The 21,054-nt window shown below is 47.3% G+C and overlaps 3 long non-coding RNA genes across 3 annotated transcripts; 1 reads left to right on the top strand and 2 right to left on the bottom strand.

Moving 5' to 3' along the window:
• Positions 1-612: 612 nt before the first annotated feature.
• Gm32492 lies at positions 613-6,095 on the bottom strand. Its single transcript, XR_386825.2, has 3 exons — positions 5,700-6,095; positions 2,380-2,495; positions 613-1,959 (listed from the first exon to the last, which is right to left on the bottom strand). It is a non-coding gene; the product is annotated as a predicted gene, 32492 (long non-coding RNA).
• Positions 6,096-9,551: 3,456 nt separating this feature from the next.
• Gm52389 lies at positions 9,552-10,413 on the bottom strand. The gene is made up of 2 exons (XR_003952901.1): positions 10,362-10,413; positions 9,552-10,253 (listed from the first exon to the last, which is right to left on the bottom strand). It is a non-coding gene; the product is annotated as a predicted gene, 52389 (long non-coding RNA).
• Positions 10,414-10,535: 122 nt separating this feature from the next.
• On the top strand, positions 10,536-18,881 carry Gm32441 (predicted gene, 32441). Its single transcript, NR_166869.1, has 3 exons — positions 10,536-10,957; positions 11,406-11,579; positions 18,205-18,881. It is a non-coding gene; the product is annotated as a predicted gene, 32441 (long non-coding RNA).
• Positions 18,882-21,054: the final 2,173 nt, after the last annotated feature.

The following is a 21,054-nucleotide window of genomic DNA, read 5'->3' as shown; positions in this document are numbered from 1 at the left end:
TTGAGCTTTTGAGACTCCAAAGCCCACCCCCAAGGGACACACCTTCTTCAACAAAGTCACACCTCCTAATAAATACTGAACAGTTCTACCAACTAATAACCAAATGTTCAAATATATGAGGCCATGGAAGGCCTCTCGAAGCACCACGGGACCATTAAGTACGAAGTGGATTTTATTAAATAGGCCAATGGATTTGCCCTAATGAAAACTTTTAATTTCAAGGGCAAAGAAAAACTTAAGCAACTTGGCAGATTACTCCAAATAAATAAATATCATTGCACGAAACAAAATAAGTTAACTGAACAGGATCGCCATAATTTTGAAGAAAAATCATGTGGACCATTGATTCATTATTTAAATGTATAGATTACTTCTCTATTTCGCCACATTAATGTTTAGACCTGTGTACATTCTCGACCTTGGCAAAGCAGTGAGCTGCCAGCATGCAATGCCTGCCCTAGTCTACAGAGCAGCTGTCAGTGGCAGACGAAGTGAAATAAAAACCAGAAATGCAAGCAATGCAGAGTCAGCACGCACCAATTAAATATGAGTAAATCTATAGGATTGCTCATGGGGCTATAAAATATAAACTGATATTTTTATTTTAGTTATTTTAATGGCTATTGAAAGAGGAGATACATATTACTAAATAGTACACATTATAGCAATCATTCCAGCCAAAACTCCTGAAATAAATAAAACAAATGTGAGAGTGATTGAAAGAGAGTAATTAATTAAGAATTAATTAAGAATTACAAGGACTGGGGTCTGGGTGAGGAGGGTGACAGAGGCCCCGAGGCTTTAAGGTTTATTCAGGGGGTGCTGGGAATGGGTTGGGAAAAGGAGCCCCAGTTACTGTTGGGATCTTACGGATGGGATGGTAGGGGTGGGAAATTAGAAGTCAAGAAATGGAATCAAGGCAGGGCTGGGAGTGGGGGGATCAGAGGTTGAGGATCCCTGTGAGCAGGAAGACCAGGCCTGTTGTCCCATCCCGGGGGACAAAACCAGAGCAGCAGCTCTCTGTTACTGTCTTCCGGTCTTCTTTTCTTGTCTTCTTCATTGTCTCTGGACTCCAGGTTCAGTGGCTCTTTGTATTTATTCAATTTATTTTGTTATGGTTATGGGTACTTCCCCTGCATGTATGTCTGTGCATCATGTATGTGCCCATGCTCATAGAGGCCAGAAGGGGCCATCAGGTTTCCTGGGATTGGAGATACAGATGGTTGTGAGCAGGACTGAGAAATGAGCCTGGGTCCTCTGTGGGACCAGCCAGTGGTGGTCTTAACTGCTGGGTCATCTCTCCACCACAGCCTCAGTGGCTCCTTCTCACTACAGACACAGTGAACTCTCCCTCAAGGTCTGCGGACCAGTCAGTTCTGGCTCACAAGCCGCTAAGCAGCTCTCTCTAGTACTCGGTCTCTGGGTCATTCTGCCTTCCTCTACTGCAAATCTGACAAACTCGTTTTGCTTACTTATCGGCTGTGTGTTACCGTTGGCCCTCCCTCTATAGATCTTGTTTTGTTTTGTCAATCCTCAGCAGTGGTCTCACAGATTGCATGCGACAAGCGCTTGAGACAGGGCTGCCCGTTGGTGATGGTGATGTGGGCAAAACCAGACGCCAGGGAGCAGAGCTGCCATGCATGGACAGGAGAGTAGGGTTGCCCAGGTGACAAAGGCTACTCACTCTCCAGAGGCAGTAAAATGGGTGAAGGAAACTGTGTATGAGAAGTCACTTGGGGGTCCCCAGTGTCCTTTCATTTAGGAACTTTAAGTATGTGGCTTAGCAGAAACTTAGTCGTGTGGTTCATAATATGGTGGCCTTAAACTGAAGTCAGCTCGACCTGGGATATGCTCGCTCCAAACGCCCACAGCAGACAGGACTATGGCGGTTCCAGCAGCGAAGGGGAGAGCATGCCGTAGCTCCGGTTTTCATGTTGGTCACGTAGTACATAGCTTCATCTCAAATATAGTAAGTGAAACTAGGCTACACCAGCTTAAATTAGCCAACTGTTTGGTTCCTCTTTATTTGTTCTCTTCTTTAACTTTTTATTATGAATAATAGAAGCTTTGAAATTGTACAGGTGGGTCACATCATATTTATATTAGACATATCTAGGCTATTTAGTCAGAGTATAGCCCTTCCCCTTCCTCCCTTTCTTCCTCTCCTTCCCTCTCCCTCCCTCTCCCTCCCTCTCCTTCCCTCTCCCTCCCTCCCTCCCTCCCTCCCTCCCTCCCTCTCTCCCTCCCTCACTCCCTCCCTCCCTCTCCTCCTCCTTCCCTCACTTTCTTCCTCCTTTCCTTTTGTTTCTTCTGTCTGCCCCCTCCTTTTCCCTTTCCTTCCCTCCTTCCCACCTTCTCCTTCCCTCTAGAAATAAATACCTTTTAGGGACTTAATTGTCTTCTGAATGGACACCCAAGTAGTTAAACCTCCATTCTCAATAAAGTAGATGCTTTTCATAATATCAAATCCTCCATCTGCCTCTGCATCAGGTTGCCTGGAACGATATTAAAGTCAGTGATATACAGTCCATTAGCTGTACCCAGCTTGGGCCTCCCTGGGAGGAGAAGAAACGGTACAAACGAGGTTTCTTCTACATTAAGCAGCAAACAAATGAAAGCCTTTGAAGAAACCACCTACGAGAAGTCAGGGGCTATGATTAACCAACCCTCCAATTTGGCAAACAGATTTCTTTGCAATGTAACCACCTTACAAATAACGGCTCCTCCCCGTATAAGTGAGGGAGACGGTGGGATGCCCCCCGAAATGGACGGTTGAGATGCTTTTTAAGAAGGAAATTCCCAGCGTTCATCTTGGCGGGGCCCAGGAATTGCTCTGGAGATTGTGAGGTTGGCCTTGGGCTGCCTGTGTCTGAGCAGGGAGCTGCATGTGTTTAGTGAGGAAATCGAAAGACTCTTGATTAAGTTGCTTCTACCGTCCTCTCAAGAGCGCCAAGGGGGTTGAGCACTAGCTCGCGGCTTATACATGTGTGTCGCCCTGGTGTTAAGTCACGGCTGTTACATGTGTAGCATCCTTCCCAGTGGTCAAGAGGGCTGCTGCACTCCAAGGACTCGTGTGACAATCATTCTGTGGACAAACCAATGAGGTCAGAGAGACCTGTGGCCCAACATGGCAGAGTTAAGATGAGCCCCCATCTTCTCTGCCATCCCACCATACACACATAATTCCTCTCTCCCTTCTGTTCCCCCTCCTCTAAGAACCTCTGTGAGTCTCGGGGGGGGGGGGGATCCTTTCCAATTTTGTGTTAATGAAAGGAAAATAGGCTTAGGCACATAGCTCAGTTGGTGGAACACTATCCTAAAACGCACAGAGCCTGGGCTCAGTCTCCCACACCACATCAACCAGAGCCTGTTGGCTCATTGCCATAAACCCAACACTCAAGAGGCAGAAGCAGGTGGGTCAGAGGTTCAAATTCCTCTTCAACTATTTAATGAGTTCAAGGCCAGCCTGGGCAGTGTGTGACTATCTCAGATTAATTAATTAATTAAAATACAATAAAAGCAAAGCAGTCTCTTCCTCAAATGTGTGCCTAAGCCCTTGGAGCTAGAAAAGCTACCCCTGGTAACCAGTCAGCATTTTCTGTGTTGTGGTGGTGCTCTGTTGTTGTTGTTTTCCTAGACAACGCTTCACTCTGTAGCCCTGGCTATCCTGGAACTCACTGTGTAGACCAGGCTGGCCTTAAACTCCCAGAGATCTTGCCTGCCTCTATCTCCCAAATGCTGGGCACTATGGCTGATTTGAGCATTTTATAGTCAAGGAATCACCATGCTACACATCTCTGGTCTTCTAGCTTTCGAGAAAGTCTTCAAATAAGGATCCCCATTTTAAGCACAGGAAACCAAAGTTTCTGGTGTTAGATTTTCATTGTTTGGATCTGAGTAACTGAGGCTGGCCGTGAGCTCCTGGTCCTGTCGCTTCCTCCTCCCCTGAGTACCTATGTGCTGGCATTGCACATGCGCAGCACCAAGCCTGAATAGAATGTTATCTATTTTGCATTCAGAATTGCAGCCCAGAGGTAAGAAACTCCTCAGCAATGACAATGTGATGTTTGGGGTGAGCCGGTATCCATCCAGGGCGGGGTTTCCCCTGGCTACAGACAGCCCCTTCTGTCTCAATGCTCCTGTGACTTGGAAGCAGATTGTGGTAGGGACTGGTGTGCAAGGGACAGGTACAGAAAACCTTCAAGAAACCAGGAGAACAAGACAGGAAGGAGAACAGCTCAGTGCAGACTCAGATGGGCCCCATCTCACAGGCCCGTGCACTCTTGCCTCAAGTCAGTCCACACTTGAAGGCACCTCTGTCTTCTTCTCACTATCATTTGCATGAGGGTCAACCGGGCCAAGATGAGCTCTGTCACCTTCAGAGCCAGGGAATGACACAGAGAAGTTGAGGTCCAGGTGTGGAGCCATCAATTGCCTATTATACGGTATTTGGTTCTGAGAGGAAGGCCGGCATCTTCTGCCGTCTTGTTCGTCTCCCAGGGTTGCTTGCCCTGATGTCTGGCGCGGAATGGAGAGTGGACATTGCTGTTTTAGATGCCCCGTCTCCATTCTCCCATCGCTCAGTCACAGAAGCAGATGTGGCACCTTGAGGGTAGGGGATCCTTCCACAGTTTTTCACTGAAAAGGTGCTCAACACAGAGTGGTGGCTGTTCATGATGTCACCAGAAGGACCCAAGGAGCCAATTCTCAACAAATTTCTGGGGAAATTGTCCACTCCCCTCTGGAGATGAAGCAAGAAAGTAAGGAGTAAGGGGCTCTCACTGGAACCACTACGTTCAAGAACGTTCTTGACCAGAGCAGAGACACAGTAAAGTGTTCCCTTCCTAGATATAAAGACCTGTGTTCAAATCTCCAGGACACACATGAGAAGCTGGGCACAGTGATGTATACCTGTAATCCCAGCAGGGGTAAGATAGGAGCTGGGGCTCCTTGCAGCTTGGCTGGCTTGGCCTGTGTGGTAAAGTTCCACAGCAAATGAGAAACCTCATCTCAAACCAGTGATGGCAAGAGCCTGGGGACCAACGCCTGAGGTTGCTCTCTGACCTCCACCGTGTACCATAAGCACCCACCGCCCATATGCAGGGACATACATTACCCACGAGCTGCAGCCCAGGGTTCTGAAGTTGCCGCTGACGTTGAGACAGACACTTCCGCCATGAGCCACAAGCACAGCTCCCCTCTCTCTGCTGCCATCTGATCCTCCAGTCAGTGCATCAGGTAGGAAAGATAGCTAAGGGATACTGGGGTGTCTTTGCAGTTCAGAGAAGCCCCTTGGACAAAGCCAGAATGGACTCTGGGGGCCAGTTCACCATGTCCCGCATGCTAAGTGAGCACACAGTTTGACAGTGATCGTCATGGCAAAGACAATGAGGAAGAGAGGGGAAAACTTTCTCCTTCTCTCCTGGTTATGACCTTGAGCACGCTTGACACTGCAGGAAGCCATCCTGACGTCTCAGAAGGCCCGAGAATGAGACCACAGTGAGTAATGGGGAGGAGAAGCCAGCCTGCAGAGGATGCCTCTTAATGCCTCTTAAAAGCCCAGAGAGGGGAGCTGACTTAGTCTGGATCACATAACACTGGGGTGAGGGATAGATAGACCTTGAACCCTGCCTACCCCACTCTTACCCGTTAGCCTTTACTTGGCTGCCGTTAAGAACTTGTGGACTCTTTCCACTGACCTGCAGTACTCACGCCGGCTGCCAGGAGGGTCTCACAACCCCTCCTTACGCACGCCCTCTAAAGTGGCTGATTGATCGGAGCCCACTGAGCAGCAAAGGTGCCTGTGGATCTGCCCAGCTGAGAAGCTCTCAGAACACATTTCCCCTGGCAGACCCGGTGGAGCCTGGGTGTGTATGAATAACTCAGGGCCGGAGCCTGGCTGGTGGGGAGCTCAGAGCCAGCTCTGAAAACACCCTAGGGGCTCTCTCTGAGTGGCACAGTGAAATGTGGCCACACCGGTTCAGTCTATTTTAAGCTTCGGAAACCAAGGGAGGTGAAGCCGGGTGAACCAGTGAGCTCCTGGGCAGATGAGTTCCAGGCTAACTCTGGGTGGCTCTAAGGTCACCTTGGGCCCCTCTCGTGCCTCTGTGCTTTGTTCTTCCTGCTTCCCTTTGGACAGATGGGAAGGAAGGAGTCACACTGGAGGGACACTCCATTTAGACAGAAAAATGAGAGAATGTCATCTGCTAGGACCTGGTCGGTGTCTTTAAGTGGATTTTTCACCTGATGTAATTGACTGCTTTGAGTGGGGTGCAACCACTGTCTCTCCTCTCACGGAAAGGAATGGAAGCCCAGAGAAAGCAAGCCTCTTCCTCGAGGTCACCAGCAGAGCTAGGGTTTGAAGTCCACAGAGAGGGTAGCGTTGGGACACTAGCATTACATGTGGGTGTCTATGCTCTGGTCTCAAGCCCAGCAGTGGGCAGAGCTGCTTTTACCACATGTAAGCCACACTGGGTTCATCCATAGCTTAGAACGTTTGGTTCTTACGGTGCCATTGCTCAGATTACAGAACCAAAGCTTAATGTCCTAAGTACATTTTCTTTGTACCACACAGCTTCCAGGATCTTTGTTTGGGGTTTGGGCTGATAGTGATGGAGAGAGAGAAAGGGCAGATACAACTGATAAGAAAAGATGTTCAAAGTGTAGAATCCAGGAATCACCAGTCATTTGCTTTGTCTTAAGTACTTAGATACTGCCATTTTAGCTTGTGGGTGAATGTGTGTGTGTGTGTGTGTGTGTGTGTGTGTACATATGTGTGTCTGTGTATGCATGCTGTGTGTATGTATATATAAATATGTGTGTGAGTGTGTGGGTCTGTGTGCATGCTGTGTGTGAGAAGTGTATGTACATATGTAAGTATATGTATGATTGTGTAGGTGTGTGTGAGTGTGTGTACATGTGTGTGTGCTTGTGTGTGCGTGTTGTGTGTGTGAGTATGTGTGTGTATGTAAATATGTGTGTGGGTGTGTGTGCATCCTGTGTGAGAGTGTATGTATGTATGTAAGTATATGTGTAATTGTGTAGGTGTGTGTGAGTGTGTGTACATGTGTGTGTGCATGTTGTGTGTGTGAGTATGTGTGTGTATGTGTGTATTTAAGTATGTGTGTGGGTCTGTGTGTGTTTGCATGTGTGTGTGTCTATGTGTGGATGCTGTGTGTGAGTGTGTGCACATGTTTACGTGTGTGTGTGTGTGTGTGTGTGTGTGATATGCAGTGTATGGTGTGCATGCATGTTCACATTTGGAGGCCTGAGGTTGATGTTGAGTGTCTTACTCAAAGGCTTCCCATCGTGTATATTAACATAGGTGTCTCACTCGGCCTGGAGCGCCATGTTTTGGCTTGTCTGACTAGCCGGTTTTTTCCAGGGATCCCCTGTCACATTCTCCCACATCCTAAGATCACAACCTGGTTGTCATGCCCACATGGCTTTTACGCAGGTCCTGAGGAGCTGAACTCTGGTCTTCATGCTTATAAAGCTACCTCACCTACAAAGCCATCTCCCTAGCCTAGATTACACTGAACTGAAAGGACAGAAAGAAAAAAAAAAAAAAGAAAAAGATCTCATTTTAATTCCTTGATTCCTCCCCCTTTCATTAGAACAGTCATGTGCACCAATCTTTTCTTTTGCGTCACAAACCTGTAATCTCAGCACGCCAGAGGTTGAAGTAGGCAGATTATGAGTTCCAAGCCAGCCTAGGTCGCATGGTGAGACCCTGTCTTAAAACAACCACAGCCAGATACTGAGAACATAGAAATGAATAAAACTGGGTTCGAACCCTGCCAGAGCCCACACTCTAGGAAGAGGGAGAAATATATATGGGGCTCACCTCTAAAACTGTGTCAGCAGACCAGAACACACACCACATGGTTGGTGATAGCAGTGCTGTGGCCACTGGCTTCTGCTTGGGTGGGGATGTCAGGCGTGACAGAGCCCCCCTCCCGCCTCTCTCTCTCTCTCTCTCTCTCTCTCTCTCTCTCTCTCTGTGTGTGTGTGTGTGTGTGTGTGTGTGTGTGTGTGTGTGTATTCCTGTTTTTTTTCAAGGTCACCCTGGGAAGAAATGTTTTAGGCAACGTGGTTTATATGGCTGAAGACCTGTGGCTGAAGGAAGCCACTGGCTGATTTTAAGGAGCCAATCATTGCCAAGGAGAAGGTGTGCAGGGGATATGGTGGAAGTAGCTGGCACTAGGAAAGCTGTCTTGGGAGGGAGAGAAGAGGTCAGGAAGTCTGAGGTTAGCTTCTGTATGCGATGCAGAGGGATTTACATGGTCTCCCGGATGCCACTCAAGAAGGTAGGCGGAAATGTGACACGAGCTGGTCTCTGTTTCAGAAAGTGTGTGCTGGCTGGGGAGAGAGGATGAGGTGGATGGTGAGACTGGGAGCTAGGAAGCTGTGTAGGGAAGGGCGTCCACAGCCAGGAGGAGAGCCAAGGCACCATCCACCCGTGCTGGGAAATCACCCGGGACTAAGGATCAGACACTAAGAAAAGCTGGATGTTGAGCTGCATGTGTGAGTGTCTGATATATTTTTGTTTAAAAAAAAAATGGAAGAATTTTTTAGCAAAAACTAAAATTATGATAGAGTTATAATACAATATCTGGCCAAAGCAGCTCAGAGAAGGAAGAGTTTGTTTTGGCTCAGGTTGAAGGGAAATCTTGGTGACAGAACCTGAGGCAGCTGGTCACATTTTATCTGCTAACAGGAAGCAGAGAGGTAACTGCTGGCCCTCAGCTCAGGACCCCTAAGGGATGGTGCTGCTCACTGCTCAGCTCAGGACCCCAGCCTAAGGGATGGTATTGCCCACAGTTGCTGACTCTTCCCTGTTCAATCAAATGAATCTAGAAACTCCCTCTCAGACCTGCCCAGGGCTTGTTCCCAGGGGATTCTGAATCCTGCCAAGTTGACCACATCTACATCTCAAGGATAAAGGGAATTAGGTTAATAATGAAAACCAAGAATAGCCTATGTGGTCCATTGTGATGGTTTGTATATGCTCGGCCTAGGGAGTGGCACTATTAGGAGGTGTGGCATTGTTGGAGTGTGTCACTGTGGGTGTAGGCTTTGAGACCAGCATCCTGTCTTCCTGGAAGCAAATATTCTGCTGGCAGCCTTCTGATAAAGATGTAGAACTCTCAGCTCCTCTAGCATCATGCCTGCCTGGATGTTGCCATGTTCCTGCCTTGATGATAGTGGACTAAACTTCTGAACCTGTAAGCCAGACCCAATTAAATGTTCTTTAAAGGAGTTGACTTGGTCATGGTGTCTGTTCACAGCGGTAAAACCCAAACTAAGACACCCTAGTACAACTAGTAAGCTATGCGTTTCCTCTCTGTATTTCCCCAAGTTTGCAGCCCCAAATTAATGTCTTAGGAGATGCTTTTCTTGAGTGTTGGACAGCTAAGCAGGCAACATTCTTGCCTTCAAGCTGTGAAGACTCACCTTAGGCCCACTGTTAGCAGGTCTACCCTCATTTCTTATTTTGAAGCCATGCTTCTCGAATAAATAAAAAGGAGTCAGTTTGGCCCAGGCCATGATAGTAAGCGTTTCAGTTCTGTTTGTCCCATAGAGTGGTGCACCCAATGGCTTGTTCCCTTTCCCTTCCCTTGGGCCAGAGAAATGATCAGGACAATGGAACTCTGTGTGTCTTTGTGTCCCGGAAAGCTCATCGCAAGCTGACAGGAAATAACAGGCATTCAAATCAGCCCTTGCTGCAGCTCTCTGTTTAAGTTGGTGGTAGTGAGAGAATACTATTTTTTTTTTTTAATTTAGTGCTCTAGAGTTTTCCCTGCCAGGGTATTCACTGTGCATGAGTCAGCCTCCAGCCTTGCTCCACAAGGAGTGTCCAGCCTAGAAAAGAAAAAGTAATTGATGAGAGCCCCACAGAATAGTTATCTTGGCATTGACTGGTCCTGCTGGGTCAGAACAATTGACTATTGGCAAGCCCCACGTTCTCCACAGGCATGAAGGGAGAAATGAAGCCTTCTTTGGGGAAGGTATGATTCAGAATGTCAGAAATTCTGGTCTTGAATGGAAGGCCTCAGGGGGACATCTAGACAGTGGCCTTATTCTGTGTTATGAGGCCGAAGGGTGATTTTGAGAGGCAAGTTTGGCAGAAGAGCCAAATCCCTTTGCTGAACTGCCATCTAGGTTAGATGGAGCGTTGGCAAATGTGAGGACCTGAATTCTTTGGGCACTTCCTGCCCTGGTGGCTGATAGCTCTCCAGACCATCCATCCGCTGGGAAAAAAAAAGATGGTAATGAATGAATCCACTGCGTCTGGGAGACTAAAAATGGCCGACAGGGGCAGGGGAAGGGTGGGAGAGAACAGGGTTCATGCTACTGACCAACAGCAAAAGCTACAGCAGTTATTATCTGCTTCAAGCCTGGAGCAGAATCGGCCAGATGGGTCCAGTAATGTGCCCTCCTCCGCTCTGCCCAGGCTGGTTTTACATCACAATGGCTGCTCTATGCTGTTTTTTCAAGTATTGGGATGTCGCTGTACACCCTGTGTCCTGGCAGACAGACTTGGAAAAGGTTTCCCCTTGGACTTCCGGCTTAGGCCAGCAGCAGGCAAGGGATGCAGGCTGTGTGTTACCCAGGAGGCTAGACAAGCATTTCCTCTGGCAACCCAATCTTTCTCACAGAAAGGAACCTCCGCGGGTGCTAGGCAGGACTCTCCATGCAAGGCCTGGCTGGTGGCGCTCCCCTCGCCAGGATTGGGTTCCATCATGCATCTGAGATAAAGGAGGGGCTTTTCACTCTGCCCAGGGTTACTAGGAGGTTTTTGCAAGGCGGCATGTTTGCGTGACTTCCTGTGGGCCTCACCCTTCTCATCTGTCCACATGTAAATGGCTGTTCGTCAGAGAAAAACAGATAGGAGCCCAGAGGCAGGTTGTGCGTCCTATTGGCAAGGGCAGACGCTTGCTTGGTGTTCCACACTGTAAGGGAGCTTTGAAGTTTCCTAATCTCTCTGAAAAGAGATAGCAAGAATTTAATAGGTTTTGGGTTTGGGTTTTGTGTGTGTGTGTGTGTGTGTGTGTGTGTGTGTGTTTTAAGGAAACTACTGATAAAAAAGCTGTGACATAAGCAAAGAAAAATGTAAGTGCTTTTGAGAGCAATACAAGCAGCAAATAGGGAAATGCCGTAAGACCTGACCCGTAGTCTGCCTGCCCGGGCAGCTCTTGTCCGTTCACACAAAGGGTCTTGCTTGCAAGCTGCCTTTAGACAGAGATATAACTTAGCGAGGGAAAGGAATTATAATTACTATTATTAGGGGTTGTTTTGTTTGGTTTTGTTTTGTTTGGTTTGGTTTAATTTGGTTTGTTCTTCCAAAATAGCTCTCAAATAGAAAGTCCCAGGGCAACTTAATCTCTTATGTCAATATACAGCCTACACAATCCCCACAGACACACCTAAGCCTGAGAGTCCCGCCCACCTTCTTGTAAGGAAGTCAATCTCCAATCAGTCCTGACAGAACAGTCCACTTGCAGAGCTCACAGGCTTTCCTGGGCTGACAACTGAGTCCTGAAGCCACGGAGGGACAGGACCCAGAGGCTAGAGAGGTAAGGAGAATTTAGAAAGCCACAAGGAGGGCAAAGGGCCTTCACATCTATCTGCCCAAAGTCTCCAACACCTGCGAGTCTTGAGAATTCTAGCACAACTCGCATGGGTGTGAGTGTTGCTGACACAGCATTGCTTTCACACAGAATGAAGTCAAGTCAGATCAGAACAAGGCCAAACCCTGGCCTCTCCCTTCCCAGCGGGAAACAACAGAAACCCCATCCACAATAGGGACACTATCTTAACCCCTTGACCCATGGTCTTGTGTCATTAGATTTTAATCCTGTCCCAGGAACCTGTGAACCACCTCACACTATAATCCCATTTACTGAAACAGACAGTTCTTTAGTCTTTGTTTTTCTTTTGCTTTAGAGACAGGGTCTCACTATGTAACCCTAAGTGGCCAGGAACTCTCACTAAATGGAGACCTTCCTACCTCTGCCTGCTCAGTGCTGGAGTCACCAAGGTGCTTCACCCAACACAGGGCTTTTTAACAACTCTTGGAGTTTCAATTTGAGAGTTGCCGAAATTGAGTATTTGACTGCTATCAAAGCTCTTGTACAGCTCTCCTTTGAGAAGGCCACACCCACAATTAGATGCATTTTACCCTTTGCCAGCCCTGCCCTTTCTCTTAATTTCATGCTCAAGTTTCTGCTAAGGTCTCTTCTTAAGGGAAACCCAGATGCACTCCACACTGATGTACACCGGAACTCATTTCCAAGGGGAAGTCAGAAATCCCATCTTCACTGGGCAGAGGTCTCTGGGAAGGGTCCCCCGGGCTGCTGCAAGCAGAACCTAAAGCCCACTGCCAGCAATAGATCCTTCCTTTTTCATATAGAGTAGCAGAAACCAAAGAGGGCATGAACTGATTGCCTCTTAACTCAAAAATGGAGACTTCCCAAAGAAAAAACAACGCTGTCTTCAGAAGCGTGTGGAAGAAGACGCTGTGTGCAGAAGCAACAGATCCACAGCAACCTCTACTGCCGTCAGCATCAGAGGAGCCTGTGTAGCCCTCCTCCTCCCCTCTTACAGACGCCCCTCTCCCAATCTGCTGTCGCTTGGGCATCTCCTCCTTTGTAGCTCCTCTGTGGTTCTCGTTCATGCTGGGGCACAACCAACAGAAACCCTGGTCCAGCTAATTCATCCTTTGGGAAGATTGAGGACCACAAAATCGTCATCAGTTAGTGATCCTGGGATGGAGAGGAACCCAGAGTTCACATCTTCACCAAGACTGAAGCTGGTGCTTTGAGTTGTTATTAGAAGTCCTTCCCTTTCTGTGTTAGTGAACTACCAATTTCCGAGGTCCCATGTGTGACGCAATGACCCAGAAGCCTTCTGGCCATATTCAATTCACTCTGCTTCAAATCTTCCACAAGATTCCAGGCTCATGGTACTGGCTAAGGGGAGGGACAGAAGGGGAAGTGTTTGGGTTTGATTCTTGACTGTGTGAACAGAGATATTCAATAGCATCTTCGTGGAGATTCAAGAATAGGGGTGGATGGGCTTAGAGAGAGGAGATGGGAGTTGATTCTGGATTCAGGATAGGCATGTTAATAACAGACTTCCTCTTTGCAAAGCACTTGCTACAAATGCATACATTCGGCTGCATACTCCAGTTACACTACAAGGGAAATGTTCCTCTTATCCACAGCTGTGCCCCCTACCCCCAATTAAAAGGAACTGCTTCTTTTATTTTAAATACGGGTTTCCTGGACCCTCACCTTAAGTTCTAGCAAGTGTGAAGGCCTATAAACCCAAGCCTGCTTTTATCAGACTTACCGACACTTGCTCCTCTGGATCCTCTGCTCATGAGTCACTCTGCCCTGGGCCTGACCACTGTCATCCTTGCAAGTTCATGTTCATCATATGAGGAGAAGGAAGAAAAGAAGGAGGAGAAAATGGAGAAGGAAGAGGAGGAGGAGGGAGCACAGATAAGTTCGTCCGCCTAAGTTTGTACCCATTCCTAGATCATGATTCACACAGAAGTTTGATAACTTGAGTCTGACGCCCACTTTGGTCATTTGGTTGAAGTGGAGCGCAGAGCTCATCTCAGCTGGTAGGAGGCAGTTTTGAAGTAAGGCACACTCTTTAAAAAGAGCTCACTGTAGTGAGAGAAATGCAGCTTCTTGCAGATCAGTATTAATCAATAGAGGATTTGGTGCTGTGAGTTGCCCAAGGACCAACTCTTCCTCTTAGAAAAAAATATCATTATTCCTGGCTGCAGAAGCACTCCCAGGACCCAGAGGTGGTTGACCGGTGAGCTTCACTTCCCTAGCTGCAGTGACACTGACTGGTCCAAGGGTGAGGGCAATGACAAAATCTACAGATGAGTTCTTCCTTGAGCTTTTCAACAATGAGTCTGGAAGAGAGCAATCAACTTCCTGTGTGATCCTGGAGCTGCTGGGTGTGAGGCAGACCATCAACACTCATGTCAGCCCTCCAAGAAGGAAACGCATGTGAATCAGAAGTAGGGTGGGAAGCTCCGAGAGAGCCAGACACCTCTTCCTCCTCACTGCCTCACAGTCAACTCTGCCCTCACATCATTTCTGAGGCTCTCTGAACTCCCGCTCCCCATCCCTCCCTCCTTCCCTCGCTTCCTTTCTTTGCTTAAGCTAGTTCAAGTGGACCTTCTCCTGTAACCAAGGGAGTTAGGAATGAAAACAAATCCTAAAAGGGAGTCATTGAGACAAAATATTTGTCAAAGAATGAACATAATTCTGAAGTCACAGAGGGGAGAGAGAGAAGGAGGAGGGGAGAGGCACTAGAATCTAAGGAAAATTGCATGGAAAGCATGTTTGAACTGGACTTGAATAGGCCTGGGGGAGGTTTGGAGAGAACTGGGGAGGGCTGAGGAGGGCTGGAGAGGGCTGAGGGAGGGCTGGGGTGGGCTGGGGAGGGTTCAGGGAGGCTTGGAGAGGGCTGGGGAGGGCTGGGGAGGGCTGGGGAGAGCTGGGGAGAGCTGGGGAAGGCTGAGGAGGCCTGGGGAGAGCTGGGAGGTCTGGGAAGGGCAGGGGAGGGCTGGAGAGGGCTGGAGAGGTCTGGGGGGGGGGGGATGAGGAGGCCTGGGAAGGCCTGGGGAAGGCTGAGATTGGGGGGGGCTTGCCAGGGGAAATAAACAACATGAAAGACCAGTAAGAGAATAGTCAGGAAACAAAGGTGGGAGCTGCAATAGTTTAGCTTTTAGGGGAAGGAAGAGGAGGCTTCATCTACTGACTTTCACACAGACCATTCTCCAGAATGAGGACTCTTGTTGCATTTTGCCCATAGCCAGCCAACAGTCTCTATAATAGCTTGATGGCAGATTTCTTAATATTGCCACAACACTGAGAAACTCATTCCCAATAAAAAGTAGTCATACTAAGAGTAGTCATATATATGTATATATACATATACACACACACATGTATATAATTATATAATTATGTAATATATGTTTCATATATATATGTATACACACACACACACACACACACACACACACACACACACACAAACATAACTGATATTGAATCCAAGGCCTTGTGCATGTTGAGCAAGCAATCTACCATAGAGTTATATCCTAGCCTCATAATTTTGATTTTCATGCTATATTGATTTCTATGATTTTAATATAATAGTCCAACAATCTTTTTTCATTGGCCACAATCCATTTAGTTTTTACTTGGTACTAGTTAGGCCTATAGTTATAAATTATTTGTTTGTTTGTTTGTTGTTTGGAGTGCATTTGGAGGTCAGAGGACAACTTTAGGGAGTCGATTCTCTCCTTCTGTCATCTGGTTCCTGGCAGTTGAACCCAGGTCTTAAGGCTTGGCAGTCAGTACCTCAATCTTTGAGACATCTTACTGGTACTAGGCCCAGAATAAGTTTAAAGCTCATTTGGGGCTAGGTGTTGGTCTTAAAACTCTAACGATATCAGAAATTCTCTTAAGAAAAGTATACACACTCATATATGAAATTTTTGCATAAAATTCCCAGGAAATTCTCAGAATCTATATCCTCCTGAGAACCTTGGAGTGTACTTGAAGTATTGAGATCTTCAGTAGGGGATTCATTTTGGTCCTTATTCCAGTTTCATGTGACAGCCCTGTGTTCATACTGTGCAGTTACAGCTTCATGTGACAGACCTGTATCTTCACTGTACAAACAGAGCTTCATTTGACAGCCCTGTGTCCCTAATATTCTGATACAGCTTCATGTGACAGTCCTGTATCCCCACTGTACAGACACAGCCTCATGTGACAGCCCTGTGTCCCCACTGTGCAGACAGAGCCTCGTGTGACAGCCCTATGTCACCACCTCGCAGAGACAGCCATTCCCCCATAGTGTCTTGTCTCTTTGTGTTTGTTGCTTTTCACTGTGTCGGTTTGCCTTGTGATGCTAGCTGTGGGACTTTTTTTTGAAGCCTAGAATGAAGAAGCTGGGGTTTACCTCCCCTGCAAAAAGCAATAACAAAACCAAAAACCTACAAAAAACGAAGAGTTGTCCTGATGTCTATCAAGAAAGTAGAGAATCTACTAAGCCAGGACCGTCTCAATTAGCATAGTGGTTTAAGATGTTTCTGACTATTCAAATTATACAAATGAAGGGCATTGTCCTGGACTAAGTGGTGCATCAAAAGATACACTGTTTCTAATCCCATCGAAAGATACACTGTTTCTAATCCCCAACTCCATGAATGCTACTTTATTTGGAAAAAGGGTTATGCCCATAAAATTAAGATAAAGTATCTTAGGATGAGGTCATCTGCATAATATGGGTGAATCCTGGACCCTAAATCTAATGACAAGCGCTCTTGTGAGAGCCACAGAGGAAGCAGAGGTCGGAGTGATGTAGCCACAAGTCAAGGCATGCTGACAGCATCTGAAGTAAGAAGCTGGGAGCAGACTCTCCGCAGAGTTTCCTCAGACACCACGGCTCTGCTAACACCTTGATTTTAGATTTCTGACTTCCAGAACTGCCAGATGATAGACTTACCATTTTGATCAATCCAATTTGGATGGTTGTCTTAGCAACCATGGGACAACAATACATTATAGCCCATATAAAGATTTGCCTGTTTGCCTCTATTCCAAGTTCTCTAGGACTCTCTCTCCTCCTGTCCTGCTTAGCACCAACACAACATTCCTTGTGGTTTGTTCTCTGGAGCAAGGAAGACCAAAAATCCTGAAAGCCACTTGCCTACAGTTAGTCAGCCACAGGTCCACAGACTGACAATTTAAATTCCTAGGTCAGAAACAGGATGGCTTATTACAGTAAGAATAGTGGCTAAGGGTATCTGAATCTATGTATCCCCAATACTGGTGAGAGACACAAAAAGAATCAAATGCCAGCCTGTTCACACAATGGGAACAAAGAGAATCAAATACTAGGCTGTGCACACAGTGGGAACAAAGAGAATCAATTACTAGGCTGTGCACACAGTGGGTACAAAGAGAAGCAAATGTTAGCCTGTGCACACATTGGGCTTCACCTATTGATTTTCATAGAGGATTTCTTTCAAATGTGGCCTATTTTGCCATCTTACCCATAACCAATATGCTGTATAGTAGTTTTATATAAATTCTGTGATGGAGAGTTCCATGTTCCTTCATATTTCCATGATATATATCCCCAATAGGGAGTGCTCATAATAGAAGCAGTCAAATCTAAATTTTAAAAATTCCCACTCATTTGTGTATTCATTTGGGAAAGAAAGAAAGAAAGAAAGAAAGAAAGAAAGAAAGAGAGAGAGAGAGAGAGAGAGAGAGAGAGAGAGAGAGAGAGAGAGAGAGAGAGAAAGAGGGGGGGGAGAGGGCTCTTGCTTCTCTCTTGCTCTCTTGTTCCTCCTTCTCCCCACTCTCTTCCCCCCTCTCTCCATGTGGCCATGGCTGCCTTCTGCTTCTCTACTCTCTCCCTCTCTCTGCCTTTCTACAATAAACACCCTAAAACAGAGAGAGACAGAGACAGAGAGACAGACAGATACACACACACACACACACACACACACACAGAGAGAGAGAGAGAGAGAGAGGTATCAGCATGTGCCATGGCATCTGGGTGGTGGTCAGAGGAAAACTCTGGAGAGCTGGTTCTAGCCTTCCATCTTGTGGGTTCCAAGGCTCAATCTCGAGTCCTCACGGGCTCAGCACCTTTGCCTGCTGAGCCATCTTGCCTGCTGTAGTTTTATTTGTATTTCCAGTGCTGGGTACTGAACTGTAGTGCCTGAGCCATGCTAGGCAAGCACTCTATTGCTGCCCTGGATCTTGCATCCTGGCCAGTGCCATGCCATTCTCTGCTTCCCCAAGGGATGCCACCTTTGTGGGGCTAGTTTGTAAGCTCTCCTGCCCTTGGATCTGAAGGGAGACCCTGTGTCCATTTTCTAAGGTAGTAAGCAAACCTTTTGGTCGGGGATCAAGGGGGATCCTCTTCTAGTTGTACTCATAACACGCACTACCTCTAGAACAGAGGTAGTCAAGCATCTGCCTTCAAGGTACACACGATGTCAGCATCCCCTGAGAGAGCTGTTTCCTGATGAGCTAGGAATGGGAGTAGGGGAGTAGGGGTGGGGTGGGAGGTGTTGAACTCACTCTTTGTTCTGCAGACATATTAGTTATTGCTGCTCATATTAGCTCATGCTCCCCTGACTAGGACAGCTCATAACTGACGGTGACACCGACAGAAACAGCGTGGAAGATTCCATACATAACAAAGTGGTTATGAGAGAACCTCGCAGGCGGGGTTGACCCACCGCTCACAAACCATGAAGAGATTTAGTGCAACTCCTTGTGGCCATTGCCTTGTGATGCTTCTGGAGCAGCGTTCAAAGTGTTTCCAAAAGAGGAGCTTGCTAATATCTGGAGCAGCCAGGGCTTCGTCAGAAACAAAACCCACCACTTCCCAGGACGGCGCCTTTGAAGAAGGCCTACTTATTTGTGCCTAGGCGTCAGGAGGATTGTCAAACAGCCGCATCGGCTTCTAACTCTGTCCTCTTTACCAAAAGCTAGCACTGCACGGAGAGGAAGAACCTGGGCAGAGATACAGAAGAGGGACAAAGTGGAAGAAGAGCAGCTGGGGTGTGACATCCTCTGCAAAACAATATAATCCCACCTACAGAGCCTCTGTAGTCAATGTCCAACTCAAGACTGACGTTGGAGCAGAAGAGTTTGGAAAAACCCATGCCAACTCTTTGGTCAGCTTTTCTCTGAAGCTCTCTCCGGCCTAGTCCAAACTGACAGCTTGGGACCTGGAGTGGGACCTGGAGTGGTAAGCCAACTGACTCAAATCGAGTTCTAATTCAACTCAACAAAAGTGCCTGCCTTGTATAATCCCACTGGTTTCTTTTTATTGTCGTGTGTGTGTGTGTGTATGTGTGTGTGTGTGTGTGTGTGTGTATGTGTATATGTATGTATGTGTGTGTATATGTGTGTGTGTGTGTGTGTCTGTACACATGTGTGTACAGGCACAGATGCCCACATGTAGCTCCCGACAAGGGTGCTGGGGTTGAACTCAGCCCCTCACTCTTGTGTGACAAGCACCTTGCTGACTGAGCCATCTCTCCAGCTCTAGTTCCCCCGAGTCTAACGACAAATGAGCAAACTCTAAAGAGTCGAAGCCAACGAAACATAGCATAGTCATTGATTTATTAGAGAGAGATTGTAAATCCAAATTGCCTTTGTTAAAGCAAAAACATTTCAGAACTTAGCATTTAACCTTAAACAAACCCAGACACTGAGATTTGAACCTCCTTTTTCCTTCCCCTTTCCCCCATTTTATTTTTGAGAGCAAGCATGCGTTTCCCCCTGCGTCAGCAGTCTAGGCAAAGGCTGAGTTTGAGGCAACCGAAGGGCACGAACGTGAACTAAAGTTTGAAAATATAGACTGCCCTAGATAACATGGCAAGATTAGGAGGCATTTTGATGTAGAGCTTAGCGCAAGTCCTTTCTCCTCCCAAGGAGCAATCACTCCGTTCTGCAAGCAGAGAGTAGTTTACATGTCCCAGAGCGGGAGGAAATGTCTCTAATTGAGCGAAACCTCAGGTTTCCCAAGACTTATTTTTGTTCTTTATCTTGGGTCAGGGAGGAATTCCAACCTTGGGTTGGAAGGTGAGGGAGCAGGGCGGAGGTGCCTCCGGAAATGGAACCTGTAGGCTTCGCTTAGAGTTTTCAGGAAGTGGACAATGACCCTCGGTGGCTGAGGGTTAGCGTGGGTCAGTGGCACCCAGAGATAACATTTTAAAAGGGACAATGACAAAGAAAGAAATGGAAAAGAGAGAAAACTATCTAAGCACATCCCAGAGCCAACAAAGAAGCCTGTGAGCTCTTTCAGAATTGAGGGTTTGAAGCATCAGGACTAGCCTGAGTGAGTGGCTGAGCAGGGCCCAGTCTCACCTGGGAAGTCAGGGGCAGCTTCCAGCCCAGCACAACCAAGTGCAGATGCAACGTGCACTGCAGTTCTACGGGACCCCTGACAAGGACGCGTCCTTTAGGGAAACCATGACCTTCAGCCAGGCAGAGTGCAGAGTTTTAGGGTCAGGCAGCAGGTTGTCAGCATGTGCCCTTTCTCTTGGAGATGCCACTGGCTAATGAATGAATCCCAGAGGGTAAGGTGGGTGCTTGTGCAAGCCTGAGGACCTAGGTTCGATTCCTGCATCTATGTGTTGTGTAGCAGTTTCCTCTCACACTGAAATTCTCCATTGAGAGCCATCCAGTGCAAGTTACACAGTGAGACCCTGTCTTAAAAAGACAAACAAACAAAGACATTTTGTCTGACAACTTTGTTTTTATTTTGTGTGATAAGTGTGTCAGGATTTGGCTAGAATTGATAGCTTCAGGGTAAGATATACTCAGCTCTCATCTTTGTTCGAAGCTACCATTACCTGAAGCAAACAACTAAGAAATGAAGAAATTGGCTTAGATCAGTTCATGACACGGAGCAGCCCTTTCTTGGCTACCAGAAGGGAAGAGACTTACCTTTCCAACCACCAAGCCTCCTGAAGATGAAAGAAAGAGCAGGAGGCAGGCAGAGTACTCTGCAGGCCTTCTGTGGAACAAGCATCAGGAGAGGCCTGTAATGAATGGCTGGGCTCACAAGCTGTGGCTCTTCCCACAGGCTGGCGGACAGCAGCTCTGTTGTTATCTGTAAACCTTCTTACCAGCTGGGGCCACGTGTAGCATCAACATTGCTCGCGCCAACCTAAACTTACAAAATAAATTTCATTGCAGAAAACCTCAAGAACTCACACAGCTGGCCTTCTAGAATGAGGAAAGCACAGCCTCTGTGGACTAAATTTCACTGCAGCTCCAGTGGCCCACCTTCTCTGGACCTCTGTGTGCAGCCATTATGGTGGTTGGGCAAACCTTGCATAGTAAGCTGAAGTGTGGGGTCCATGGCTCATTAGTCTCCCTGCGTTTGTTGAGTGCATGCCTCCTCCACTGCACGAGGCAGGTGAAGAAGAGAAGATGTGGTTTCTTCCTGTAGGGTCTTTGGGGATTTGGGAGA

Source organism: Mus musculus, chromosome 19, assembly GCF_000001635.26.
Source record: "Mus musculus strain C57BL/6J chromosome 19, GRCm38.p6 C57BL/6J".
NCBI classification, from domain to species: domain Eukaryota; kingdom Metazoa; phylum Chordata; class Mammalia; order Rodentia; family Muridae; genus Mus; species Mus musculus.
This window is presented reverse-complemented; position numbering and strand designations above follow the sequence as displayed.